An 11,063-nucleotide genomic window follows, 5' to 3' on the forward strand; every position below is an offset into this window, starting at 1 on the left:
GTCCGTAGTAGCTTTATACCCCATTGTTTAGGTATACAAAAAATTATGCATGTAGTGTCTGCCCTCAAAAATCTTATGGTCAAGATGGGCATTCAAATTCAACAAACATTTTGGATCACTCTACTCTTAACCTTCCCACGAAATGCTAGAAGCACTATAGATAGATTTTGTTTATAACCACCAGTTTTTAATAAAGTCTACGTAGAGTATAATATAATAAAGTATATATATGGAGATGTAAATTTTGCTAGTTAGATAGCACATCTGTTATTCTAAAATATTTGAAAAGTAATTGTCTCTGCAATTTGTTTTGAATATTATGTAAGCTCTTTTTTCAACTCATATTTTCTGGTCAGGAAATCTCATGGAAAAAAAAAAAGGTACTGTTTTCTTACCTTTATTTCCTGTTCTTAAGACATAAAAAAAAGAGGAAGGAACTTCCAGTCCTTATTTCAGTCACTGCCAGCTTTTGTATCTGGTGAAAAACATGCAAGATTACCCATTTTCAAAGTCCTACTGTATTTCTTCCTAGCCAAAGGGAGATCTGGAGGAGACACAACAGCCATTTAACTCACACAAGTTTGGATACAATGAGTTCTGCCTGGAGAGAGAAAGAAATCCTTTGGTATTTTGTAAATGACCATTGACACTGTGAAATGCATGGTCATACAGAGGGAAATCAAATTATCTACTTCTACCAGTAGAAGAAAATGTCCTTAAGATGGAATATCTAAAACTCTTCTCTGAACAACTTCCTTGATTAGTTAAGGCTTGTGGTTGGGTTTAGTTGAAAGAGTGAGTAAGCCTGTTTCCTTTACAGGAATTTCCTGTAAAGAATATTAGCACTCAACTCAATGTCTTAACTGTTTTTTTAAAAAATTCTTGTAAAACAAACCCCCAAAGTGTTAAAGCCTTTCTTGTGATTAACTTTTCAATACTGAAAAAGAAAAAAAATATGTACTTCCAGCACCATTTATATGAATCAATAATTTATTGATACAGAGAGGGAAATAAATTTAAAGTCTAAAATCACTGAGGTTTTTTGTACCTATTTATTAAGAGAGGGTTTAAGAATATAGCATATAATTAAGAATTCCATTGTTCCTGTAGATAGAACAACTAAAGCCATTTAATACCTAGAACATTTTGAGGCCACACTGGTCATAAAGAGCTTTGTCCAGAAAGCATCTTGGTTAAGCCTAGATATCATCCTCCCTCAAGAGTCCAATATTCTAATAAAGAAGAGGCTGATGCAGTTGTGCACGTCAGAGCTCAAGGACCACTCCTACACTTGACTGAGGATAGCGTGAAATGCAAATGAAGACTAGGTTCACTTTGGAATGAAGGCAAAATAAGTGTTTACTGGAGGTGAGGGTGGGAGGATAGAAGAGGAATTAGCAACTATAGTCAGGAATGAGTCCAAAAAGTGTATCCACCACTGGTCTGGAATCTACCTAGGATTCCAAGAGGACGTGGGATTTTTTTTCCCCACGCTATTCCAAGAGTGGTAACAGGGAGCAATAGCAAAGACATTCCAAGCATGCGAAGCTCCAGGCTGACAGTGTCACGTGAGAACAGCACCAGGGGAAGAATAAAGGCAGCAGACCTAGGGCGTTTGGGAAAGGTATGGCTAGGATGGAAGGTGTTAAATTAGGAAGCTAAAAATAAGGTGTTGCTTTTGACAGGTGTTCAGTAACTGTTGAACTGAACTGGATTCAAGTGAATTGGGGCACGGGAGCTGTCCTTGTGAAGTTTCAGAGACCCTGATGCAGACTTCAGAGTTGAGTCTAAAGTTATTTAGAGAAGATCTCCTAAAGTAAATTTGATGACTTTAATAGAGCTTGAATAGGGCTTACAGGAGGTGAAATATCCTGGTACAGGCACTGTGGAGATAGTCTCCAAAAATAACAGCCATCAATTCTCCCCCACCCCACCCACTGACATGTGCTTTTGCTTCTCATAGCAAGGGGTAGAGTTTATTTTCCCTGTCCTTGAACCTATGCTGACTTTGTGACTTATTTTTGACCAACAGAACACAGTGGAGGTGACACTGTGACAGTTCTGAACCTGATTTTAAAAGATCTCCAGTTTCCACTCTCTCTCTCTTCTTTTGATCAACAGAACACAGTGGAAGTGACACCGTGACAGTTCTGAACCTAGTTTTTAAAAGATCTTCAGTTTCCACTTTCTCTCTCTTAGAAGCCAGATACCGTGTAAGAAGCCCAAATGTTCTGGGATCACCTTGCAGTAAGGAAGCCCAAACTAGTCAGATTGTGAGAACATGAGAGAGTGAGAGAGGTACCTGGCCAGTCCCCAGTTGTTCCAACCACACACAACAGCCTCAAACATGAAAGTGAGGAACATGTACTAGAGACTGCAGCTCCAGCAGACAGAATCACCCAGCAGAAAAATAGCCCAGCTGAGCCCAACTCAGATTGCAGAATTGTGAGAAATAACAAATTGCTATGTTTAAGACACTCAGTTTGGTGGTGATTTGTTACACAGCAATAAATAACAGGTCTTTTGAAACATATATACCATTGACCGAATAAATTCTGTTTTACTCAGGGTGAATTGCTGAGTGAAATGAGTCTATTTGGTGAGTTCATGCTTCCAATCATTTTATGTGTGCCCATTATTGTCTCAAAAGCATGATACAAGGATAAATAAAATGCTGTTTCTGCCCCCAAAGAGCTCATATTTTGGGGAGAGAGAAATAATTATAGTGTACAGTAAAAGTCCAGGACAACACACTTTCACTAACCATCTTCTGTACATGAGATCTTTTGCTGGCAACTGTCATTGTACAGACGAATATGAGGTGGTTCTTGCCATTCAGAAGTTAACAGTTTAGTTGGAGGAAGAGGGACCTCTGAAGATCATTTCTTACATGGTAAATGCCACCTAGAGGTATGCACAGCAGAGCATGGGAGAGGGACTCCTAGTCAAACTGGGGCTAAAGGAGGGCTCCTAGAGGGAATTCACTGAGTTTTCATTCATTTGTTTAACATCATGCATAGACAGGTACATTGATCACACTATTCCCTGGACTTTCTTTTACTTATCCTTCCACCACCCAGGTGGCTGCTATTTGACTCTCAGTACATAGTTTCTCTAACAGCCCACTTAGATGGAGGTTGTCTTCTCTCCCTCATACCACTGGTTTCTAGCCATTATACCCTCCTCCCTACAAACCCCCAGCTTCCGATATCTCGTCCTCACGCCGTAACACCCATTATCCCTCCTCATTGCAGTCGTCTGCAACCTGCCCCCCCACCCCATGTCATTCGACCTCATTCCCTGAAGAGTTCAGCTCCCACTCACTCTTACTCTAACCAGAACTCTTCCTGTTTTGATTCTTGGTACTTTTAGTATTCACAGAAATGATCCATTTAACAGCCTGGTCTCTCAGTGCTTTGACTTCTTCTCTTCCAAACATCTTGTCCTTCATCCCTACACCAGCCATTTTGCAGAAGATATGACTATATATCTGGGAAAAAAACAAAGAATCAATGAAATAATTGCTACAAACAATAAGGATTTAATAAAGTAGCAGATAATAAAATCAACACGAAAGCCAATAGCCTTTATGTACAGGTGCATAAACAAAAACCACTTACAAGATATAATAGAAAAAAAAAGACACCATTTTAATAGCGAAATAACATAAATATTCAAAATCTCTATGAGGGAAACTATAAAAAACTCCTGAAAGAACCAAATGCAGACTTGAACAGGTGGAAAGATATCCTATGTTTTAGGCTATGAAGACTAAACTTCAAAAAGAAATCAATCCTGCCTATATAAATTTAAAAAGTTAATGTGAACTCAGTAAAAGTGCCATCAGATTTTTTTCTGGAGTTAAACACGCTGTTTAATAAACTTCATTTGGAAGAAAAAAAAATGCAAAAACCCCAGTAAATTACTAAAATATAGGAACGTTGGGAAGGAGCAGGGAACATAACCACTACAAGATATTTAAACATATTACAAAATCTCTACAATTAAAACAGTGTGGTATTGTCACGTGAATAGAAAGTTGACCAATGGAACAGAATAGATAGTCCAGACTAAGCCTAACTGGATATGAAAACTTAATAGAAGTTAAAGAGGGTGTCCCAATTTAGTGGATAAAAGATGGCCTTTTTAAAAAGTAGTGTGGTAAATGGACAGTCATATGGAAAACAATGCAATGGATCTATTCCTTGCACTACACAACAGAATAAATTCCAGAATGACTGAATATTTAAAATAAAATATGACTCTATAAAAGTATTGGACTAATGGCTTAATTCCTTTTGTGATCTGGGAATGGGTAAGTATCAAAAGCAAAGTAAAAAGACAAATGACCAACTGCAAAGAAAAAATTGCAATTTATATTGCAAAGTTTTAATATCTCTCATCTGTAAAGGCCTTCCAACAGTAGTGATAAAAGACATCAACATCTCTACAGGAAAATATGGGGCAAAAGCAAAGGGATAAGCACACCTTTACATTGCATGGGAATGCAAAACGGTACAACACCCATGAACAGGGATTTGGCAATATTGAGCAAAATTACATATGCTTTACCCTCTGACTTAGCAATCCTACATTTAGGAATCTATCCTCAAAATAGTCTAGCAAAAAAAAAAAGTGAAAATAAGTATTTATAAGACTATGTTTTATAACATAATTTGTAAGAGCAAAAGACTGGAAACATTTGGGACTGTTTGAAAGAACCATGATACAGTGACACAATGGTGTACCATATATCTGTATAAAAGAATGAGAAATAGTTTCATATACAATTATGGAGTGATCTCTAGAATATATAATTGAGTGGGAAAATCAAGGTGGAAGAAATGTATATAATATCTACCATTTATCTGTGAATGGTGAGGGGTTATAAATATTCATGCATTTTTATTTATATTAAAATGTGGAAGGATAGACAAACATCATTTTATTTATTTTATTATTTTTTATTAAGTTTATTTTTTATTAATTGACACATAATAATTGTGTATACTTATGGAGTACATTGTGATATTTGGGTACATGTATACAATGTGCAGTAATTAAATCAGGATATCAGCATATCCATCACTACAAACATTTGTCATTTCTTTGTGATGGGAACATTCAAAATACTCTCTACTACTATGTGAAATCATACAATAAATTGTTAACTATAATCTGTATACAGAGCTATAGGACACGAGAACTTATTCTTTATAGTTAGCTGCAATTTTGTATCAAATGACCACCTTCCCCTCTTCCCTCTCCCACTTACCCTTTACTAGTCTCCAGTAACCACGATTCTATTCTCTACTTCTATGAGATCAACTTCTTTTTAGCTTCCACATATGAGTGAGAAGATGTGGTATTTTTCTTTCGGTGCCTGGCTTATTTCACTTAAGATGATTTTCTTCAAGCTCATCGATGATGCCACAAATGGCAGGATTTCATTTTTTTTTTAATGGTTGGATAGTTTATATTGTGTATATACACCACATTTTCTTTATCCAATCATCCGATGGACACTTAGGTTGGTTCCATATCTTGGCTATTGTGAATACAGCCACAATAAATAAGTGAATGCAGGTGTCCCTTGGACGTGTTTATTTCCTTTTCTGTGGGTATACCCAGTAGTGGGACTGCTGGATCGTACGGTAGTCCTATTTGTAGTTTTTGAAAAACCTCCATACATTTTTCCATAACGGCTGTACTAATTTACATTCCCATCAGCAATGTCTGAGTTCCCTTTTCTCTGCATCCTTGCCAGCATGTGTTATTTTGTGTCTTGTTGATAATGGCCAGTCTAATTGGAGTGAGATGACATCTCACTATGGTATCATTTGATTTGCATTTCCCTGATAATTAGTAATGTTGCACACTTATTCATAAAACTGTTTTTCATATACCTATCCAGGTCATTTTCCCATTTAAAAATCAGATTGTTTGTTTGCTATTGAGTTGTTTGAGTTCCTTGTACAAGTATATTCTAGGTATTAATCCCCTGATGGATAAATAGTTTTCAACTATTTTCTACCATCCTGCAGGTTGTCTCTTCACTCTGTTGCTTGTTTCCTTTGCTGTGCAGAAACTTTTTAGTTTGATATAGTCCCCTTTGTCTATTTTTGCTTTTGTTGCCTGTGCATTTAATGTCTTACTCATAAAATCTTTGCCCAATCTGATGCCCCAAACAATTTCCCCTGTGTTTTCTTACAGTAGTTTCATAGTTTTGGGTCTTAAATTTAAGCGTTTAATTAATTTTGAGTTGATTCTTGTATATGGTAAGAGATAGGGATCTACTTTCATTTTTCTGCATATGGATATCCAGTTTTCACAGCACTGTTTATTGAAGAGACTGTCATTTAAAAAATGTTTTATCTGTAGGGGAAGAAGCAAAAAAGTGGGGGGAAGAGGAATAGAAAGTGGGCTTTTCTGTATATGCCTTATTTTGTAGATTTGATCTTAAAAGAATGTAAAAATTTTAATAAATTCCTAAAAATCAAAATAAAACAAAGAAATGTAACTATATATTGAGTTGACAAAAGCATATCAAGAGGAATAATTTCTAATGACTTTAGATAACAACAACTGGACTTTATATTCTAATGAAATGTCTACAAGAGATCAAACAGTGCAAAAAAGTCTTGAACTATTTTTATTTTTTAATTTTTTTATGTGAAAATTATTTTATTGTTCTAAAGTGATCAACATTTGAATGTACATAATTTAAAAAAAAATTTTAGTTTCTTGGTATACATTGTAGTTGATTTTTGTGACCTTTTACCCATTCCTCTTTCCCCCCTCCTTGAACTATTTTTAGTAAACAAAATATTGGTAGATGTGTTTGTACTATAATTATTCTGAAGTTATTGTATATATTGGAGGATAAAGCAAATTAATAAATATGTTGATGTCATTGGGAGCTGGGATTTTCTGCATGGAAATTACACCAATGTAAAATTGACATGGTTAAGTAAAACTTGTAGTCTGGAATTTCAATTGGACTTTTCAGTATTGGTTCATAATTCATTTTGTATTTCCTTGTTCTATCTACTTAAAAAGCTTTGAAACATTGATGAATGCAGTAAGAAGGAACAATACTAAGATCTAGATTGTTGTCTCTAAATACAATTTCCAACTGAAAGGAACCATGGCTCCTTGGAGGACTGATGGCCTTGTATGAGACAAGAAAAATATAGGTTAAGTCTGGAGCATTTTCTCAGAACAGAAAACCACCACCACACCAACAACAAAAGGAAATGATCAAAAATACTACAGAACTGTCAAAAGGACTATAAGTGAACCTGAAAGTAACCAAGAGTGACAATTCGAGTGTTAGAAAATTGTTGTTAATTTTATTAAATATTGGCAATTGTACTGTGATTATTTGGATAAAGATCTATTTCTTGGAGATACATGCTGAAATATTTGAGAGTAATGTCACGATGCAAAAAAAATTATAGCAAAAAAAAAAAAAAATTCACTATAAAAATATACAGTGAGGTTGCCCTTACTCTGGGGAGAGAAGGTCGGTGGAGCGGTGCGCAAGTGCAGAGCGATGACGCCTCTAACTCGGAGAAGCGAAACCGTGCTCCAGGGAAGCATCAGCAGCATCACCACCAACGCCACCCTCAGCGGCGACAGCAGCCACCGCCGCCACCCATACCTGCAAGTGGGCAACAGGCCAGCAGCCGAAATGAAGGCTTGACTATTGACCTGAGAATCCTAGCAAACCAGGAGAGAAGACCTTCACCCAACGCAGCCGTCTCTTTGCGGACAGTCTCCTCCTGACGTCCCTGAGGAGGAAACGAGGAAACCAGCTGAGAAAGCGGGAAGGCAGGCCAAGTCTTCATGCAGAAGGACAGAGGCTTTGGCTTTGTCCGCTTGGAAACACGACCCTCAGTGGCGATGGCCGAGGTGGAGCTGGACAAACGCCACCCCGTGGACAGCAGCGGCGTGTGCGCTCTGCCTGCCGTCGTGCTTCTCGTGGTCCGGAACCTTCCTCGGCACGTGTCCCGCGGACTTGCTGCAAGAAGCCTTTTCCGTGCCTGGCCAGGTGGAGAGGGCTGTCGTCATGTGGATGACCGAGGAAGGCCCGCAGGAAAAGCCATCGCTGGCGTCTCGGGGGAGCCGGCGGCTCGGAAAGCTCTGGACAGACGCAGCGAAGGCTCCGTCCCGCGAAGCGCATTTCCTCGACCTGTGACAGAGGAGCCCGTGGAGCAGTCAGAGGACGAAGCGGGACTTGCAGAGAAGCTGGTCACACAGAACCAGCCCTTTCACAGGGATCGGAGCGGCCACGCAGGTCTGCACGGCCCGGCTCCTGTGCGTGGGGCTCGTGGGCCGTGGCGGGGGCCACTCGCCGAGATGCAGACGCAGCAGCAGGGCCACGTGCAGCCACCATCGCGGAGGCTCGTGCGGAGCTGGACACGCAGCACCGGCTCCCGCTAACGAGGCAGGACCTGATGAGGGCCAGAGCCGCACCGCCAAGAGGTGCAAAAGCGAAAGCAACCGGGGCTCAGGCAGGAGGAGCAGCGCAGGCGCCGTGACACCGGGAAGAAAGGGGGCGGCGACAGCAGGCGGGGTTCCCCGGAACGTTCCCTGATGAGAGAGAGCAGGAGGTACGGACGGGTCAGATGGCTTTGGGAGGTGCTGTGGCATAAACAGCAGCGGTGCCGTGCCCTGCTCCCGTGCCAGCTGGCACCCCAGCTCCCCCAGGGCCTGCCACTAGGATGCCGGACGGAACCTTGGGATTGACTCCACCGACTGAACGCTTTGGCCAGGCTGCCACGGTGGAAGGGACTGGGGCACTGGTGGGACCCCTCCTGCATTCGGCCGTGCAGCTCCTGCAGCTGGATGTGCTCCACAGAAAGGTCGCCGATGCTAATAAAGTTTCAGTGTCTGGGTTCCCAAAACCCTTAAAGGAAGGACCCTTTTTGAACTAACCGGAATTCTACCCTGGAAAAGTGTTAGGAATTCGTCCCGACAGCAAGGTCTTCCCTGCCTGTACTACCTAGGGAATATGCTGGAGGCAGACGTCAGGGGGGATGCTGTTTAACCAATCGGTTATGTGGTATGTTTTTAATCATTGTGTGGTGCATGCCTGAAGTCTCAAATGGGATTGTTGAGGGCCCCCGTGGCGAAACGGACCCAGTTAGAGCCCCATTAATCTTGGTCGTTCTGTTTTATCTGCTTTCTCACCCTACACCTTCCAGCCCTGGAGACTCTGCCACATGCACCACAAAAACCAAATATCCCCCGGTGATCTCAGCCCCACTGCTCTGTTCACTCCCAGGTGAGAATTCAGGCAAATGTCCGCAGAGGTCACAGGCAACATACCTAACGGCTCTGCTGTATCCCTTATATCACCCCTTCACGATCTAAAAAAGACATTTTCTCTTAGAGATGTTCATTTTAGTATATCTTTAAAAAACTTGTGTTAACTTGCCTCCAGCTTCTTCTTGGGTAAGGACAACCCGGGAACAGCCCTTCTGTGCTGTGTCCATGATGTCGCTGTTCACAGCTTTTCATGACAGGCCTGGTACAATCTTGGGAACAGGGTTGCTGTACGTGGAAGGTCTGACGGTGACTCTTGGCCTTGCCTATCTTAGGTGGTTAGGCTGTGCATTTTTTTAAAAAAAATTTAATTGGTGTACCATGTTTGATTTGTCCCTGATCCCTTAAATTTGGAGTTTTTCTGAGAAATGGAGCAGTAATGCAGCATCAACTTATTAAAATACATTTTAAGCCTTAAAAAATATATATATATATACAGTGAGAAATAGATTAAGTGTAGGAAAATGTTTACCATTTTTGAATCAGGATTGTAGATATATGGGTATTTGTTGTACATTTGCTTCTACTTCTCTGTATATTACAAATGTTTCATAGCAAACACTTAAAAAGTAAAGATAGAGCAGGCAAGTGCTCTCTTTTTGTCTCTTCATGTTAACATAAGCTCGAATTCCCTCTTGACCATATTTTTTTAAATTTCACAATTTGAATGTAATAACATTGAAAGCCAAAGAGAAACAACTTGAAAAGTTAATAACTAGCTTACAGCTAATTGCAGAAAACATGTAACTGTAATATCACACCTTGCCTTTTGTTTAAAAAGGATCAGTTTGATTACCAACATTACCCATCAGGCTTAACTCAAGTGATTTTGATGATTTCAAAAAATATCTAATCTACTAAAGAATGAAAACGTGAGGATATTGGCGATTATGTGCCTTAAGTTGTGAGTTTCTAAAGAAAAAAAAAAGTGGTTTGGCTTAAGAAAACCATTTTAGAAAGTGTGTGATCTGCTTAGGTGCTTACTTTGAAGAGGACAGCTCTCGTCTGGATGCTTAATTTCTTGTATATTTGTTAAAAATGCAACCCATTTATAGCTCTCATTTTCATAACATCATCTGTCATCGTTAAAATTCATTTTGCACATAGTGCAAATGGTCATACATATGTATACATACACATATAATGGAACAGAAACTTTTGGAGTTTTTAAAGTTAATTCTTCTGCCACACACATTTCTAAGCAAGCTATATATATTTATTCATATATTTTCAGAGGTTATTTCGGGTAAGCATTCTAAATTCACTTTCACTCTAGAGGACATTTGGGCGGGTGGGGTATGTTTTAGAGCTTATATTGGTCTGTACTAGTCTGGCTGTAAGTGACCTTAGTCTATTTTTTTCCAAGGTCACCCTATGACCAAGATGGCTTCTAGTCAGTTCCATGTGCAAGTAACCAGAGCCAAATGTCCTCTCTAGAGAAAGGTTTTAAGCCTGAAGGCACTGCACCGGCTCACTGGCCTCTGTGCTCTGCTGTTCCTTCATCTCTCCCATCTCAACAGTGGCCACCTGGAGAGCATCTAACGTGAAGGGCTTGGATAGGAAGGCGGTACTTTCCATGCCATCTCTGCGGGTGTGCTGTGGTTCGAATGACCCCCACAAACTCATGTTGGAACTGAAACCCCCAATATGTGGTGGAATGTGAGGCCTTTAAAAGGTGACTGGATCAGGAGGACTGTTCTCTTGTGAATGGACTGATCCATTCATGGAGTCAT

At 40.0% G+C, this 11,063-nt stretch overlaps 1 pseudogene; it reads left to right on the forward strand.

The window, feature by feature from the left end:
- Positions 1-4,311: 4,311 nt before the first annotated feature.
- On the forward strand, positions 4,312-8,881 carry LOC134362643 (non-POU domain-containing octamer-binding protein-like; annotated as a pseudogene).
- Positions 8,882-11,063: the final 2,182 nt, after the last annotated feature.

The sequence above is a fragment of the Cynocephalus volans genome, chromosome 14 (assembly GCF_027409185.1).
Source record: "Cynocephalus volans isolate mCynVol1 chromosome 14, mCynVol1.pri, whole genome shotgun sequence".
NCBI classification, from domain to species: domain Eukaryota; kingdom Metazoa; phylum Chordata; class Mammalia; order Dermoptera; family Cynocephalidae; genus Cynocephalus; species Cynocephalus volans.